Genomic DNA, 18,462 nt, shown 5'->3' with positions numbered 1-18,462 from the left:
TCTAAATACTTTATAAATAGTAGCACATTGAATCATTATAACAATCTTTATTATTATAATTCATATTTTATAGAGGAGAAAACTGAGGCACAGAAATGTTTAATAGCTTTGCAAAAGCCCATAGTTAGTAAGTAGCAGAACTGACAGTAAACCCAGGAGTCTCAGTGCTAGAGTTCATGTTACTCTAATCATAGGCAACAGTATGGGGAAAGTAATAATTTTAGTAGTGAGAGTAAGTGGTGCTGGTGATAATACTAGTAGGAGTAGGATTTTAGTAGTAATAGCATAGCAACAGCAGCAGTAGTAATGATAGTAGTAGTGGCAGCACTGTAGAATATTGTAGTACTGTAGTAATAGGAGTAATAGCAGCAGTAATGGCAGTAGTTGTAGTAATAGTGGTAGTGGTGTAGTGTAGTGTTGTGGTGTTAGTGGTAGTAGCAGCAGTGGTTGTGGTAGTGGTGGTGGTGGTGGTGTAGTATGTTGTTGTAGTGTTAGTGGTAGAAGCAGCTGTGGTTGTGGTGGTGGTGGTGTAGTGTAGTGTAGTGTTGTGGTGTTAGTGGTAGTAGCAGCAGTGGTTGTGGTAGTGGTGGTGATGGTGGTGTAGTATGTTGTTGTAGTGTTAGTGGTAGTAGCAGCTGTGGTTGTAGTGGTGGTGGTGGTGTAGTTAGGTAGTGTTAGTGGTAGCAGCAGTGGTTGTGGAGGTGGTGGTGTAGTGTAGTGTAGTGTTGTGGTATTAGTGGTAGTAGCAGCAGTGGTTGTAGTGGTGATAGTATAGTGTAGTGTTATAGTGTTAGTGGTAGTAGTCATAGTAGTAGCAGTCACCATTGTCTCTGTCGTTCTTTCACAAATGAGGATATTGAGGCTTAGGAAGGCTAATAACTAGTAAGTGTCAGAGAGGATTTGTGCCCACATGTATCTGAGTCCTTTGCTATTTCTCAGGATAAACACATAAGAGCTGTTTCTATAGCCTGTGGAAATCAGGGCTGAGGTGCATTTATGCCAATTATAGCGTGGCCATTGGTTTGGCGATGCTGCTTTAACTTATGTGGAGCTTGAATGGTTTTGGTTGTCACCCTTGGTTGACTCTGTCATATTTGAGCTACCAGCTTGTTGGAGTGTAGCTACTAAGTGTGAGGGCTGGTATGTGAAGAGAAGGGAAAAGCCAGTCAAATTAGTTGTGACTGACCTAACTTGTCAATTCAGGGAGACAGATCAACCCAGTATCCTCATGTGGGACCCCACTGGGGTCCGAGCCACTAGTCTGCAGGTCACTGAGTCAGGCCCCTGTGAAATCCTCCCCACCCTCCTCCCCCGCCACTTAGAGCAGTAAAGACCGATTAAACATGTTTATATGTAATTTGAAAATGGTTCTTTCAGGAAATGTGTGGTTCTTTAAAGTCATTTTAAAACCTGAGATTTTACTTTAGTTTATTTATATTCTAGCCAAAAAGAGCCCAAAGCCGAGCACAAAGTCCATGATATATGGCGTCCTCCAGGAGGATTGTCAGAACTGGTTTATATAGTTTCACTCTATCAATATAGCCTTTCACGGCTCCTAATTAGTTTTGTTGGTTGACTTACAGAAAAGTGTATTGAAAGTGAGCCGTCAGTAATTCCACCGAGCATTAATGAAAAGCACACACTGTCAGGAGGCCAGTGGAGGAGCAGATGGCTCCGTCCTGAGCACCCCTAATTCCTACTGGGGGTGATTAACTCAACTGTTTCTCCTAGAAAATACTTCAGTAGAAACGTCTGAAGATTATTCCAACCATGGATAGGTGTGTTTGTGTGTGAGTGTACACGCACAGGCACACACACTTTTTTTCCTTAAATAAACCAAGATTGATGATAAATAAAGATTAATTGAGCTTTTGGAATACCTACCCAGTACACTTCTGTTAACATAGATGCCACAGAGATTGTATTGGAAACGCAACTGAGTTTGGGCTAAGGTACTGTGTATCTTGCCAAGTAGAAAGGAAATTGCTCCAAAATAAAGAGAAGAAGCAATAAAATATAAATTTGCCCAATTTTGACATTTGCTTTTGCCAGCTATGTGAAGTCTGACTTAGGTTATTTTTTCTTACATGGGATTTCTTAGAATAATGCATTTGAAGAATGCAGTCTCAGAATCTCAATAGCCTGAGCAGATGTGTAGTGTGCTTTTGTGGTTTTTACAGTAGATATGCGCTGTCTCTCAGAAATTATAGATGCGCAATTAGACTTTTACAATGTACACATTCATGCAGATCAAGTCGTGCTCCTTAAATGAGGGCTTAGTTTTCTTTATTTCCTGCTGAGTTTACCAAGTGGAGCACTGGCTGCCAGTGTTTCCAGCTAAATAAGTTTGCTGCAAAACCATTGCCACTCACGGGTGCTCAGGCTGGTTGGAGGGTCGCTTGTCTTTGGACAGAGAATGCGAACCAGGAGGGTCATGTGTGATGACCCTCCTGCATGTCTCTGCGCCTGCAGCTCTGGCAGTGGGACTGTTTGGAATGCAGATATCATGCCACTTTGCAGAACGCATGACATGCTCAGGTTTATGTTTGTCTGTGGTATGCCATGGTTGTTTATTATGTGGAAGAAATGGAAAGCTTGCCAATCCGCATCACTAATGCAAGTTTGACTGATGACATCAGCAGTAAACTAGAATTTAGCTTCTAAACCACATACAAATAGGTCTCAAGCTGCTAGTTATGCCATGATGTCAACCCCGATGCCCCTTTCATTAGCTGGTGTGCGTTTCAGGGTAGGTGCCAAGAGAAAGAATTTGGTTTTGTTTTCCTAATGCACAAAACATGTTTTGAACAATAGAAATACTTCTCTCTCAACAGTTTTCTGGCTTTTTGATTTCCCAACTCTGTTAATTACACCCTCTGAGTCTGTATTTCCAGGTCTTTATTAGAACACAACATTACCTACAGGAGAGCTGATCTCTAACTCAGATTGGGTTTGCACACACCCCTCTCTCTACTCTCCCTGGAGACTCTGTTGGCATCTGCGAGTGGCAGCAAAACCAGACCGGCCAAGTTATTCTGCACTTCTGCGGCATTCCTGCAGGTTAAGACAGTAGCCCGACCAGTGCAGAGAGATGTTTACAAGGTCCTACTAATGATACCACCTTGACGATCCAGGGAATGATTCAGACCTGCCAAAGGTTTTGCTTCCACCAATGCTGCCTCTGCATGTTTGTGTTCATCTGATGGGCAGTCTTGCCATCACTTATGTAGGGCACATATTATCATTTGTGGCTGTCTCTTTGTGAATCAGCATTTACCTCGTCGGTAGATTGTTTGACCATGTGCAACCAAACTATTTATGAAAAAGCATTTCACTCCAAAATAGAAGATTGACTTACGAATATATGCCCATTTGGAGCAGATCCACGGCTAGAGATAAGAAGAAGTATAAAAGGATCAATTGGTTTTTAAAATAGAAAAAAAGAAGTAAAACTTACATATGACTAGCTTTCATATGAATGCATCTGAGAGTCTACACCACTACTTTCTTGGCACAGAAACAAATACAAATGAAATTGTTGCTGAATATATGAGATACATTTAATTAGGTATAATAATAGTACTCTTCATTTTCAAAGCATTTTACAAATGCTAACTAATTAATTTTCCCCAATATTTCCAAGTGGCAGGAACAGATAGTCTTGTGCTTACAGTGGCAGATACAGGGTGCTCCCCTCCCAGGAAGACCCTCAGAGCCTCTATGTACATGTCCTCCTGCTTCCCGCACATTAAACCAAAGTGAATATTGTCACGTGGGAAACTGTGACACAGCACGGAACAGTGTAAGACTGACAGGGTTAGAAAGAGAGACAAAAGAAATGGATTCTAATATCCAGAAATTTGAGGTACATCAATGTATGTCTGATCTCACGTTCAAGAGGAGAGAAAAAAATTAAGATGAAAGGAATATATTTTCATATATAGTGGTTCACTTAGGAGTAAAGTATGTTCCTCTGAGCATGGAAGACCTTGAATGAGACTGTAGATGTGGTTCCACATTTTCTGTGAAGCAGCGGTGAGCCCTTCGGCAATTTCTTAACTGCTCTGAGCTTCTACCTCACCTATAAAATTGGGAGAGGCAGACAAGAACTCCAAGGCCCCTTTCGTTCTCAAATTCATGGTTCTCTGCTCAAGGCAAATGGTGAGTCAATGGGCACATCTCCATTCTTCAGAAGGGTCTCTGTAGAATATTTGTTTTAAATATGCTTTTAATGATTTCAGAGAGAAGTAGGGAGAGAAAGAGAGAGAGAGAAACCTTGATGAGAGAGAACCATTGATCAACCACCTCCTGCATATGCCCTATAGATCCAACCTAAAACCTGGCTTGTGCCCTGACAGGGAGTAGAACCAGCAACCTCCTGGTGCACGGGATGATGCTCAACCAACTGAACCATACCAGCCGGGCTTGCAAAATGTTTTTTGAGTGGTTACCTCTTTAGCTGCTGAGTGAGGGAACATGGTATGAATCTCCACACAATACATTTATCTAATTAAATTTAAACTCAAACCTTAATTAAAGATTTCTCTCTCGTGGTACCATACCAATATCACAAATGCAGATAGGGTAGGGCTTTTAAACTGGAGAAAGTCTTAGAGTTAGTTAACATTTTGTATGTCTAGGAGAGCGTTCATATTTTTCCCTATATATTGTCACTTTAAACATGTGAGTGTGAGTGTGTGTGTGTGAGTGTGAATGTGTGTGTGTGTGTGTGATTTGTCTTATGGAAATGTTTGTGTATGGAGTAAAAGTGGTAATTCAGGAAAATAAGCCAATTGTATATGCCAAGACTTGTGAAGGTTTTGGTGATTCCTTAAGTACTTAAACCATTTTTTTAAAGATAGTTCTGATTGTTTTTAGAAACAAAGTAATTTTTAGAAGTGAATCTGTGACATAAAGATAAAATAGTGTGAAACACATGAATCTCAAACTTAACTGCTCTGAGCTTCTACCTCACCTTGAAAAAGAAAGTTTGTAGTGAGGAGAGAGGTAAACCTGCCAGCCAAGTCATTTAAATTAAAGCTTTATATTTTTCCCCAAATATCCATGCAGCACTGGTCATGCTATCCAGATTTATTTATTTTTTTAATTCGGTGGCCACATTTGGTATAAACTATTATTTTGATTGTTTAGGGGGGAGTAGTGGTCTTTTAACTTAAATGTTTCACATTTCACAGAAAATCCTAAGATACCAGTTAAAATCATTATTTTACAAAAACAAATTGTGTATGAATAGAATTTTACAGATTTAGATGTCAAAATGATGAGCTCAACTGTTCAGGTCACAGATTAAATCACTTTTCATTTTGAAAGAATTCTCCAACATGGTGTATTCGGTGGTTTGAATTTCTGGCCCTTTATTCACTCTTCTTTTGCTCTGATTAATGTGGACAAGGACTTGACATTGTATAGATGGCGTTAACTGCAAATTCCTGCAGAAACACAACTAATGCTGCAGAACTTTAAGCAAAATATGCTGTGGTATCACTTTCTTGACCATTTTATAACTGTATTTCTGTGTCACCCACAATTAAGGACCTTCTGTGCCTTAAATCATCCCTCCTAATCAACAAAAAAATAATAAAATAAACACTTAATAATCCCAAGTATACTTTTCTTTCCTTAAGCGAAGTTGCTATGTGTCCTAAACTTAAACTCGGCCATTTCCTTTTCTTTTTGAGACTCTCAGATGCCCTCCGGACAGTATGACACTGAGACAGTGCAGTTCTGTTCATTCATTTATTTCCTCCTACAGCTTTAGTGCTTCGTTCGGTGTTAGAGCCGAGAGGCATGATAAATCCGTTAGAGATTCCTGGCTGTAATCACTAGTTAGCATAAATACCGAGTCCCCGAGGATCTTATTTATAAAAGTGTTCACCGTGAATGTGGGGCTTGTTAGTTGCCTTCACAGAGTTTGCCAGGGAAGACTCAGATTGTCAGGAGCCTTGAATAAAGTGGGAGCCTTGAAACACAGAGAGGCTGCATTTCGAGTGCGTCTTCATCAGCCCCTGGGCTTCTTGAGGGTGATCACATCAGAAATGCTCTTGTTGGTCCTGTGAGCTTTTCCCGATGATCTATCTGTTCAGCCCTTTAATACACACACATGCTTGCTCCCACAACCATGAAACTCCTTTACGCGGGCCGCGGTACCCTTGGTACTTTACTGACAGGTATTCAAGTTCTGAGGTGTGCATGCATTATCAAAACAGATCTTTCTCTTTGGGGGAGTACAATAAGAGCTATTTCAAAGAGAGTCCCCTTTTCTCTCTGTAATTTGCTTTTCAAGACAGGCCACTATTTCTTAGAAGCTTGGGATGGGGAAACATTTTTAGTCATTAGGAATATGAAAATCTTGGGCTTTTGCTTTAATGTTGTCAAGAAATCTGTGAAGTTTCCCATGCAGTTAAATACCCTCTTCCACCACCCTTACATCATCGTCCCACACTCAGGACTTGAATAGCTGATCCTGCTCCCAGGCACCACTTTCCCCCTGTGCCTGGGTGCTTTACAGCACAGACCTAATGGTAAAAGGGCCCTTGAATATGTTTTCAGTAGATTATCAATGTCCCTATAAACCATTCTCTTATTCTGGGCTTTCATGATTGGTAACAGACATTTTTATTAGAAATGCTTCCCAAATTTTTTCTTGTTTTTAAGAGCATGAGATCATTATTTTACTGGGTGAGGGTAGGATAGAAATATAATTCATGGCGCTGAAGAAGTTTCCTTCAGTGTCCACTCAGTGGATATAGAAATCATTTTTCGAATGACCTGCATTCACCTCTAAGTTCTCTCACATTTTTTATGTGATTCATTATTTTTTAAAATATCAACCAAACTATAAATAAGATCTTGCTAACATTATAACAGATTACACAGTGTTACACACAAGCCAGAGCCGAAATGCAGGGAAGGCCCAATACTCTTAGAAGAAAACGGACCTAGAAGTTGACGCTTTTCGTCTGCCATTAGCCATTTGGGTTTTGGATAGCAAACACAACACTTTGCCAAGCTGTAAAATTCATGATGTTTAAGAGAAAGATCAAAACTAAACCTAGAGGGTTTATATGTGTAAATATTAGCTTGGTGCAAATATTCCTGTTGGATGGTCTTTGACCGTTTGATTCCGGTGGGTTAAAAGAAAGTCTGAGCTATAATTTATTTGTTTTCTATTTTCAGAGTATGCTTTTCCACTTTTTAAAACGCTTTTCCACTTTTTAAAACATATACTGATTTTATAAAGTTGCTATCTTCCTGAGAAATAAATGTTTTTCTCAATGGATAGACTATTAAATTTGTAAACTTAGGGTTATTTGACATCTTTTAAGAAGTAACTGGGAATTCTTTGTTTTTTGTGTGTGTGTGTGTTTTTTTGTGTGTGTGTTTTGTTTTGGGGGTTTTTTGCTAGTGTCTAGCTGTACGTGTTGATAGTAACTTCTGTGTCTGTTGTTGTCATTAATTCATTTCTGAGGAAAATGACATTTAGAAGGGTCACTTACATCCTGTTGATGTCACATAAATCATCTTTCATCACTTCAGTGTCTTACCTGACCAAACACAATTTTGCCTTCACATAGTCTTTTATATATGTATCTGCTGTGAAGTTTATAGTCAAATTCTCTGCTTATTATAGTCATGACATATCTAAAAATATTGGTCATTAAGATAGTGACAAAGATGAGCTGATAATTTCACTTTTATTTACATGAGTGATGTTTTCATTATTTTGAATCATAAAATATTTGAGAGGCTCCCAAAACAGACTTTATAATGAATTAGCCTTTGGATATTTCATCTCTGGTAGTCACTTGTGTGATGATGGAAACTATAAAGAGCAGAGACACTAGTGGATATCTTGATATTGCCCAACCGGTCTGACTTTCTTTAACACAATCTGAATTGTTTTATTAAAGGACAGTAACATAAGAGTGTGTTTTCTAGATGTTTTACTCTTGTACAAATCCAGCACTTTAAAATGTGAGAATATTTATTCAGGATTTTTAACCAGCATTTTCATGAAAGCAACATGAGTGGATTGTGGGTGTGCAGTTAAATCCTTAGCTGTTGTTCCTTCCTTTGGTTTTCATCTCTCAAGAAGAGCAAATGCCACAAAATCATATTTGCCCTATCGGTATCTTTGAGTCGACATCTATATTTATCTCTCCCATGGAGCCATGACATAAGTAGACAAGAAAGGAGACTGAAAGGGGGAACAAAAACAAAAGCAACCAAAAAAGAGGGTCAGCAGGAGCGATACCGAGAAAGGAAAATATTGGTCAAGACATGAATGGCTTCAGAAGAGAATTCTCTTCTTTGCCTATTGGTTTTCCAGCAGAAAATCTGTTTCTCATCAATTGCACCAGATCTCAAACTCAGAAGTTATTATGAGGGTCACACAGTAAGGTGCCAGAGGAGAGTAAATGGGGTAACAGGTAGAACATGTTTCCAAATAGGGCTACCACCCCACTCCAGCCTTCTCTCTGCCCAGTGGTGGCCAGTTGCTGAAGCCAGTGCCTATGTACAGGTCCCTTTGGGAATGAACTGCAAGTCCATACTGACTCTAATCACAGAAGTTTTCTTCTGGTGGCACAGCAGAAAAAGGCCAGGGTTTTGAAATCAGACTAACATGAGTTTAACACCTTGGACCAGTTGCTTAGATTTGGAGCTACAGTGTTCCAGAGTGTAAGCTGGAAGTCCTAAAAAATAAAATGAGATAATATTTGTATGTTCATTAGCACATGCCTAGTGCATAATAAGAACTCAATAAGGATATTTATTAGTTTAGCTACTATGCTCAATTTCTTTATGTTATAAACCAGTGGTTCTCAACCTTCCTAATGCCGCAACCCTTTAATACCGTTCCTCATGTTGTGGTGACCCCCAACCATAAACATATTTTCGTTGCTACTACATAACTGTGATTTTGCTACTGTTAGGAGTCATAATGTAAATATCTGATATGCAGGATGTATTTTCATTGTTACAAATTGAACATAATTAAAGCATAGTGATTAATCACAAAAACAATATGTAAGTATATATGTGTTTTCCGATGGTCTTAGGCGACCCATGTGAAAGGGTTGTTCGACCCCCAAAGGGGTTGAGACCCACCGGTTGAGAACCACTGTTATAAATCATCTCTTTGAAGCTACTTCAAAATAATTTGGCTAAATACATGAGAAATAAAGTCTAACGAAAAGAAGAAAAAGGATTTTTATTAACTTTCCCACCTGGTTCTCAGTAAGGTCCTCTCGAACCCTGTCTAAGTGTTGTCTAGCTTCCTCCATGAAGCTCAAGAGAAGTTGAATCAGTTAGAGTACAGCTAATATTTGAGAAAGAAGGACTGGGGATGCCCAGGTTTTAGCCATAAGACTGAAGACTGCCCATCAGATTGTGTTTATTGAGCTGGTGACCAGGGAAGGGCTCTCGTGGGTCCCTGAGCCTTAAGTCATAGTAAGGAAAATGGAGGGGCAACCATGCCTCCTCACCAATGAAAGGTTTCATTTCCAAGGTAACTCTAGGGGACAGGGTGATGATCAGTCTTTGAACCTCTGTAAAGCTTGAAGGAAACAGAAGTCGTTTGTGCACCAGTTTAAACACAGAGCCTGAACATTACTTTTGTGCTGATGTCTAGTTCTGCTTCTTTTGCTCCAGTGTTTGTTGTAACAAACAGTAATACACACTTGGCTTTATTTTATTATTATTATTTTTTTAATATGGAATGCTTCACGAATTTGCGTGTCATTCTTGCGCAGGGGCCATGCTAATCTTCTCTGTATCGTTCCAATTTTAGTATATGTACTGCTGAAGCGAGCACCACACTTGGCTTTAAACTGTGTGCTGGGAGAAAATTCTGGAAGGACAGCCGCTTGGGACCTTAGGTTCTGTCTTCACTTCATGACTTCATTTTTATAAAATTAAAATGACTTAATTTAGAATTTATGTACCTAAGAACTTAGCCCATTTTTTAAATTCTTCCTCCTCCCATGTGTGAATTTCTTATTTATTTTCATTGTGAGTATGTGAACCAGTCTTAGCTACAAGCAAAATGTCACTGACGTGTCAGAGAGCATGAGATGAGAGAGAGAGAGAGAGAGAGAGAGGGAGAGAGAGAGAGAGAGAGAGAGAGAATGGAAAGTCTGAGATGGGTCAGCCAGGCTCTCTGTGGTTGCTATATTCATAACATTGTTTTCTTTGTTTGAGCTTTGCTCTCTTCTTTCAGGAATCTTCCTATTAGTAAATATCTTAACAAACCTGGGTTCATTTTGAACTTGGCAGTAATTCTGATTAGAGTTGTTGCAAAATAACCATTCATTCCAGCATGGCCCTAAATGCTCAGAGTTTCCCAGGGGAATCTGGACAGACGTGGTTCAGACTGATGAGTGTGTCTGACCTTTAACTCTTGGGTGGGGGGAGGAGAGGCACACTACAAATTGGCAAATACCCTTTCTCCCACCCTCAACTGTAGCTCAGTGGCCTTTTTCATGCAAAAGAAAGTTACTTTTAAAATTAGGAAGCTGCAAAGCATCTATATCCTTCCAGCCCCTGCTCCAAAGCTCAGTTAGGGGATAGAAGCAGCCCATGGTGTCTAAAGTCTCTTCAACTTAAAGCAGCTCCCTAAAGATCAATCTTTTATGATCCATCTAAAATGTAATCCCTGCTTAAGGGATTTTGCATCCATTCAGGTGGCCTGCAAATACATTAAAGTTTTATTTCATTGTAAAAAGAAAAAAGTTAAAATTTTAATAAAGGTCCTTTAGAAAAACCATTCAGATATCCTTAACATATTTGAGAGAGGTTAATTGAAAAAGATCCTCATAAGGATAAAAAAATAGTACTATCATTTATACAATTTTGGGACTTTGCATACATTAGACTTATTTGGTAAAAAGGCAGAATTAAATTTGATTTGGATCCATTGTGTGGAGGAGTGGGGGTGGGGAAGAAGAGATTTGAGGGGCATGAAGTGCCCTTCTGGGAGGGAGGCATTCTTCTTTCCTATCCCCAGAAGGGAAAGAGGAAAGGCTAGTGAAGAAAAAGACTCTGGAGGGAAGAGGGTGTAAAGGTGGAGAAGTTTCAAGAAGGTGACTGGTGGCATTTGGAAGCACTTATCATCCCATGCTTGAGTCTCCCCCTTCTTGGAGGGACTTCTACGTCCCCAGAATGGGTAAAGAAGCCAAAACCCATGTTGCATGAAGTGGGAGTAAAGGAATCACAACACCGAACCTGAGATGTAGCAGTTACCCTCAGTATTTGGAAATCTGCAGTGTGGGAAAGGAGTTAGAATTGCAGAAAGACTGATCTTACCTCAGGCTGACATGGAGTGCTGTATGGTCAGCGAGCTTTTCCGGATCAGAGGGTGAAATGGAAATCTTGTGAGGATACTGTGTGTGTGATTAGGGGAGAGGGATTCCTCCATAAAATCTCTACTTTTAATTCTTCTATGACTAAGTTAAGGTTTTAAGCAGTCACTTTTGGACAAGTCTCAAGAGAATCCTACAAACACTGAAATTTGGTTACAAGCTCCAATCTAGTTCCACCATTAATGACATCACATAAAGAAATTCCTCCCACCCAAATGAGTTAACCACGTTGGCCAACTTCCCAGAAGGAGACAGTTTCAACCAGTTGATAAGATCTGAGTTGAGTGCTTTCATTGAGGATAGTGTTCAGTCTCTTCCCTTTCCTTCTTAGGCAGCCTCCTGGGCAAAGCAAGACCTCTCTTATCCTTCCAGACCATTCAGAAGACCCTGTCCTATAAATGAGTAAGCATTGACCTCTACCCATAAATGCTTGGTTATAAATTTAGTCCTCTGGTACTCTAACAAACAACACATGTATCTTTGGTCTCAATGATGAAGGATTAACATGCAAAAAGTTAGGGATGTAGTAAAAAAAAAAAAAAAAGGACATTTTCTTTTCTTTTTTTATTTCCTTTTATTGAAACTTAGATAAATTAGTCCTGTTTTGACCAGGCCTGCAGCTCTAACCTCATTCTGTGTGCATGTTGTTGGCTTATGAACCTCCTGTGTATATAAAGGACATGTCCTGGATCCTCAATACACATGTCCTGTTGCAGCTATGAAGTAGAAGTAATTAATTATACACTCGAGTGCATGCAACTTGATTTTGAAGTTAACTCCTTATTCAGAGGACAGGGGGAAGGTTCCTTGGTTACCCAACTGTAATGTAATTTCTTGGACCCAAGGGGAACAATTGGAGTATGACCATACTCAAAATGAAAAGATCCATATTTGGTTCAATAGGACAAACCAGGAAGCTGGAAATTGGGATAAATAGGATCATTGGAACAGCCTTCCAGTTTTAAAATCAAGCATTTTCATTACCAAAAAAAGAGGGGGATTATTGCCAGTAGTGATATTAAGCCAGTATTGACAGTAGGGTCATCGTTGTATATAACTGTGCCTAGTGACAGATATGGAACCTGACCTCAGATAGAAGAAGGGCCTCCACAGCAACTTCTCCCATTAGCCTTATTCTTGCCTCAGATGGAAAATTTTGTATGGGAGTGAGAGTTATGAAACAGTGAGCTGTGAGGAAGGGGAGTTGGTGAAGAGAAGGAGAGAGGGGGAAACACAATAAGGCTTCAGCTGCAACTTGGTTGGTTGTCTTGCCTAAGAAAGCAGAACTGTGGCCACTGCCAGGCACAAGCCCAGGCTAAGCCTTCTTGGGTGTCCGTGGGAATCCTTTGCCTGGTATACTGGATCATCTGCTTCCAGCTGTAAGCTTAATCCCATCACCAAAGTTTCGAGTGTGGAAAGAGGAACAACAAAAACCAGGGCATTTACACCTCCTTAAGCAGTCCTGCCCAAAAACATCTTCATTAGCCAGCCTTCCTGAATAAAGTACAAGAAATTCGGTATGAGATATTTTGTTATATATTTTAGGTCTTTTATTATGATCCTTTTTTTCCCCATTCATAAGTCTTCTTACTGATTTGGTTTCCATAACCAGAAAAATGACTAAGAAAAAGGAGCAAAAACCTAATTATGGTGAAGACACTCACATCAATGATACTATAGTTGATAATCTACTGATGATTTTTTTGCCAATAGACAAATGTAGGCAGGCTTTAAACTTTGAGTTGCAACATCAGCACTACTTTTTTTCTTTCTCCAACTAACTGCGATGTTTCCTGTTACGTTAGAAACAAAATCATCATGCTTACTTTACATCCCCATGACTATTCTGTAACTCCCAATTTGTACTTCTTAATCTCTTCACCTATTCACCCATATCCCTAAGCCTCTCCCATCTAGCAACCATCAAAATGTTTTCTGTATCTATGAGTCTGTTTCTGTTCTACTTGTTTGTTTATTTTGTTTTTTAAATTATTGTTGATAGGTATCTATTACCATTTTATTGTTCATTTTTTCTCTCTATTCTTTTCTTCTTTTTAAAGAAGACCCTTTAACATTTCATGTAATAATGATTTGGTGATGATGAACTCCTTTAGCTTTTCCTTGTCTGGGAAACTCTTTATATGTCCTTTGATTCTAAGTGATAGCTTTGCTAGGTAATATTGTAATACCTATGTCAGAAAGGTAGGAGAGTCCCAACTGGTTTGGCTCAGTGGGTAGAGCATTGACCTGTGGACTGAAGAGTCCACGGTTTGATTCCAGTCTAGGGCACATGCCCTGGTTTCGGGCTCTATCCCCAATAGGGGGTGTGCAGGAGGCAGCCAATCAGTGATTCTCTCTCATCATTGATGTTTCTGTATCTCTCTCCCTTTTCCTTCCTCCCTGAAATCAATAAAAATATATATAAAAAAAGAAGGGTAGAAGATTTATCAGGATGATCAATTAGTAAGTTATATAATGTCAACTCACTGGGTTATACATATAAAGCTAATGTAATATTGTATGTCAACTGTAATTGAAAAGTAAAGTTATTTAAAGTCAAAAACATAAAATATAAGTAAAAATAAAACATTATAAAATTGCAGTAAAGCTGAAAAGAACTTTGTTATGAATTAGTTTCTCTCTTTGAATAAAGCACCCTACTTTTCTCCGCCTGAATTTTCGTCTTTGCTCTGTGAGGGCGTTTGGATGAACTGATCTCTAAGACCCTAGTGGTTCTGCAAGCAAGAAGAGAAAGTGGCCCTTCCTTTAGGGGAAGAATACAGGCTTGAAATTCCATGTTCACAACCCTCAAGATTTTTCAAGGGAAATATTCAGCCAGTGAATGTTGCCTTATCAAGGGAACCATCTTAGAATAGGGGTTTCTCCTCACAAAGGAGCCTCGGCAAGTTCTCCCTCCTATTAGGACCCCTTTTCCTCTTTAATAGGGAGATAATGACACCCACCGCAGAGACTTGTGTAAATGCATGAAATGATTTCTATCGGGCTCCTAGTATATGTTAGAAGCAGGACAGCCCCTCTCATATCCTGGTCTCTTCGTTTGGGTATTTCATTTGTAGCGCTAACCCTTCCATAAACTTCCAAGTATATTTTTAATGGCAAGTACCTGAAACAAAAAAGGATCTGTGTCGAGTCCCAGACCTGGCACTGGGTAATGTTGAAAGCATTGGCTGCCAATTTGCCATGCCGGTAATATCTGATTTACAGTTCCCCATGGGTGGGTGGGTGAGTGAGAGGGTGGGGTTCAATCTCTCAGGAGAAGACGTTTTTCTTCCTTCTAACTTTCTTCTTTGGTCATGTAATAAAAGGTTGAGTGGCTGTGCTTCATGAAGCCGGAGAACATCCCAGCCCTCCTCAGCATGGCTGGCATGTGGGTCTCCGTGTTTCCCTGGCAATAAATTTCTCATGAGGGCAAGTCACTTTTTTCTTCCTGGCCTGGTAAAAACTAGACAGCAAAGGACAGTTTTCGTTTTGAAACTCGCCCACTTTCTTGGGCAACCACCTACCTTGGCTGCCCAGCCTAGACTTTCAGAGACATGGGATAGTTTCACTTATAAAATCCACTTCCTCAGAAAGCAGACGCGGTGGAGTTTCCTGAATTTGGCAGAATCTCTCTTTAGAGACACTCACTCCACTTCATACAGCTAGACACTAGGATCTGTGGACTCAGGTCTAGAAAATGCTCAAGTTGGAAGCTGGATCAAAACTGAACGGGGAATAGAATGCCCATATGAGGGGCCGGGGGAGTGTGAAGCCAGCCCACCAGCAGGGGCTGTGAGTTCAGGATCACTCAGCCCCAAATCCTCCTCAGGGGCAGCACCCCACACATGAAACTACTGGTCCATCCCACCAAACACTTAAAAAGAAAGGAGCAAGAACTTCTATGAATTAAGAAAGACAGGCAAATCTCTCTTAAAGACACTTTCTAACTAAATACAGTAAAATTCTCAATGATAGGTCTCATAGAGCAAAGCAGTAAAGCCTTTGTAGAATGCTATTATTCATTTATTTTTGTAAGTTAACTGATAGCTGGGGAGACTAAAAGACTTGTCCAAGTTTAAGATAAGGGAGGCTGGCTTTCCGAAGCAGGTCCTCCTTCTATGAGTCATTGCTGGGCACAATGCAGTATGGGAAGCATTTGGGTTTAAAGGTGCCCCTTGTGATTGGCTCTGGTCTATTATTTTGCTAGTCAGGCATCTTAGGTAGCTTTCTTAATTTCATTGATCTAAATGCCATCCTTACAAAATGGACCATGTAATATCTAATGTATGGGTCATTGCAGCAAATTTCAACACGTGTGCTGCAGCACTGATGTGTTGCACAGATTTTTTAAACATGCAGTACCTGACTATTTAGTCAGGGGCACTGACTTCTTTTCCCTTAGATTGTCAAATAAAACAGTGACAACAGCCAACACAATAATAGCTGTCCAGTGTGAATGAATCAAAATTATACCTATTTTTTGGTCAGATCTGCAAAAAAGTGAATATATATTTTTTGTGTGCTGCAGAATTAGTTTATGTGTGCCATGAGATTAAAAAGTTCACTGGGTTATTGTAAGGTTTAAATTAGTTATTAAAAGGCAATGTTTTAAAGAGCTTTAGAATTTTTTTACTATTATTTTCAAGCCCACATTCCTTTAAGCATACATTCTGCATCTTCTTTTAATATCTTCATGCTTTCTTAAACAGATTGATTTCCAAAAGGAATCTTAAGACTTCGTGTTGAACTCCACTTACCCCCACTGTCATTCTTTCATTCAGAAAAAAAATACTCTATTTTCAAATGTCATAGCCTAATTGACTGTATAATATATATTTACCCTTAATTAGGAAAGTAAAATAACCAAAAAGAATGTAGCAAAGTAAGTTTTCATTCTAAAGTTTAAGCATAAATACCGAAAGTTTGTGCCCAGTTAGATAGCTATTCTTATCAATTACTACTCTAAAAAAGTTTTTAAAAAACTGAAGCTATTCCACATAACTGGTAAACTAAAGTAGATGTGGGCAAACTGTTTCCAAAAAAAAAAAAAGCCCGATAATCAATATTTTGACTTTGTGGGCTATATGGTGTCTGTAACCACCCAAAAAGCTGCCATAGACAATACATAAATGAGTGGGCACGGTTGTGTTCCAATAAAACTTAATTTACAAAGTCAGACAGCTGGCCAGATTTGGCCTATGGGCTGTCGTTTGCCAGTCTGTTGCTTAAAGAAGCCTATGTCTTTCCCCGATTTTCCTATTTAGCGTTATATTAGTTGATACCTCTGAGCTCAAATCATTTCATCTAGTATGACTCCACCCAGGTGAGTGACTTGAGGGACTTAGGGAGCACTTAAACTCAGAGCTAATTTTTAATGAAGGAAGTCGGCCTACAAGAGCCTTAGTCCTCTAATTGCTTCCTAGCATCTTTCATTTCAGTTCCCATGCCATGCTTTACAATGTAGAGGTGGATGGAGAGTGTTTTCCAACACGAAGATTTAAGTTGGAATATTGCCCAGGCCATTTATCTCACGTTTCCCTCTACTTAAAGGTTGTTCATTAACTGATAGACTTGTAGGGGAGAGTTTCAATTCTTGACTATTGAGGAATTCTTTCATCTTTTCTTTTTTTTAACTATGAGGGTTCTTGTTGTTGTTTTTTAAATGTTGACTTAGTTTCCATTTCATAGTTGCTGTCAAGACTTGGAGAATTTTCTGTTTTTTATCAATAAGTTGCTTTCACACTTTCAGAATTTTAACTGATGGTAAAACCAAGGGCTGCTGAAGTAGTAGTCGAGACTAAGCTGAAACAATAAATAACTTGAGTTTTGTCCCATGTTTGGCATTCATTTGTCAGGGCCATGTCACTTCTCTACTCAGCATTCATTTCCCAGACTATAAACAGTATTATTAGAGGCCAAATATTCAGAGTTGTCTCTGGGCCCTTCTGAAAGGCAAACTTTCCCTCGGCTTCTCTTCAAAGACCCCTCATGTTCTTCCCAGAATCCTACATTTACAGTATGGACATTCGTGATGCTAAGTCCTACGCTTGCCATACGGCATTACATAATTATTTTCCCTTCAGGTGTAATTACGGAATTGCCAATGCTGCGACTCTGTTTTGCATTATTTCACACGTATTTTCTAGTTTTGATTTAGGTCTCTGCGTGGTATGCCATAAATCAGCAGAGTGAGGGTGGGTAATGAAAGCAGATCAAAACACAGCCCTCCCTGCTATAGAATGTTCCTCAAGTGACACTCCATAATTCAAACGCTGCAAGGCACGGGGCAGCCAAAGCCGGGCACTGCGACAGTATGAGTTGTTTTTGTTAATAGAGATGAAATTATGGGTGTAACTAGCTGGCAGTCCTCAAACAGACTTTAGCAAACTGTTTACTCAGCTGTCCTCAGGCAACAACTTAATACTTGTGGATAAAGTTATTCGCCCACCATCTCCCAAGTGGTATAGTCCGGGGATCCCAATTTGTTCTCACTATGAAAAAGAAAGAACAAGTTTGCAACTCTCCAAACGCAGTCTGGGATTCTGGCTGGGTTTTGTTTTTAACATATCAAGCTTTTGGCACCGTGATTGCTAAAAATCTCCTTGTCCTTTGTGGTCTGCGGTTCAGAAATCTATAAGAAGCTGCGATCTAAAATGTTTGTGTGGCTTAAAGAAACCTTGTGGTCCCTAATGCTAAACCCTCGTTACTGTTTGTTCGCCTTCACTATCCCCTTCACCCACGATGCCTTCCCCTTCCTCTCTGCCTGTCTACATCATGCATCCTTTTAGACCCAGCTCCGGCACCTCCTCCTGGAAGTCTTCCCTTATCCCCTAGCCTCGCCCAACAGATGTTGACCTAGGAATTTTTCTCTAATCCAATTTTGAAAAATTATCACACAGTGCTTAAGATATATAAAACTGTATAAAAATAATACAATAATCACCAATTTGCCTACCAGCTCTAGTTCAGAAGCCCCTGAAGACTAGAAGAACCACTATCTGATTTTGGCATTTATTTCCCCATGGATATCCTCATATAATAATATATCTTATATATATTTATCTCTATGTAAATGCAGATA

The 18,462-nt window shown here is 39.6% G+C and overlaps 1 protein-coding gene and 1 non-coding gene across 4 annotated transcripts in view; one reads left to right on the top strand and one right to left on the bottom strand.

The window, feature by feature from the left end:
• The window catches only part of CREB5 (cAMP responsive element binding protein 5), a 398,853-nt gene that overhangs the window by 334,541 nt on the left and 45,850 nt on the right, over positions 1 to 18,462 (top strand). The window lies entirely within an intron of this gene.
• LOC118666741 lies at positions 9,729 to 9,835 on the bottom strand. Its single transcript, XR_004971068.1, has one exon. It is a non-coding gene; the product is annotated as a U6 spliceosomal RNA (small nuclear RNA).

Source organism: Myotis myotis, unplaced genomic scaffold (assembly GCF_014108235.1).
Source record: "Myotis myotis isolate mMyoMyo1 unplaced genomic scaffold, mMyoMyo1.p scaffold_m19_p_11, whole genome shotgun sequence".
In the NCBI taxonomy this organism is placed as follows: Eukaryota; Metazoa; Chordata; class Mammalia; order Chiroptera; family Vespertilionidae; genus Myotis; species Myotis myotis.
Note: the sequence above shows the minus strand (reverse complement) of the source record. Positions and strands in the feature narration are given on the sequence as shown.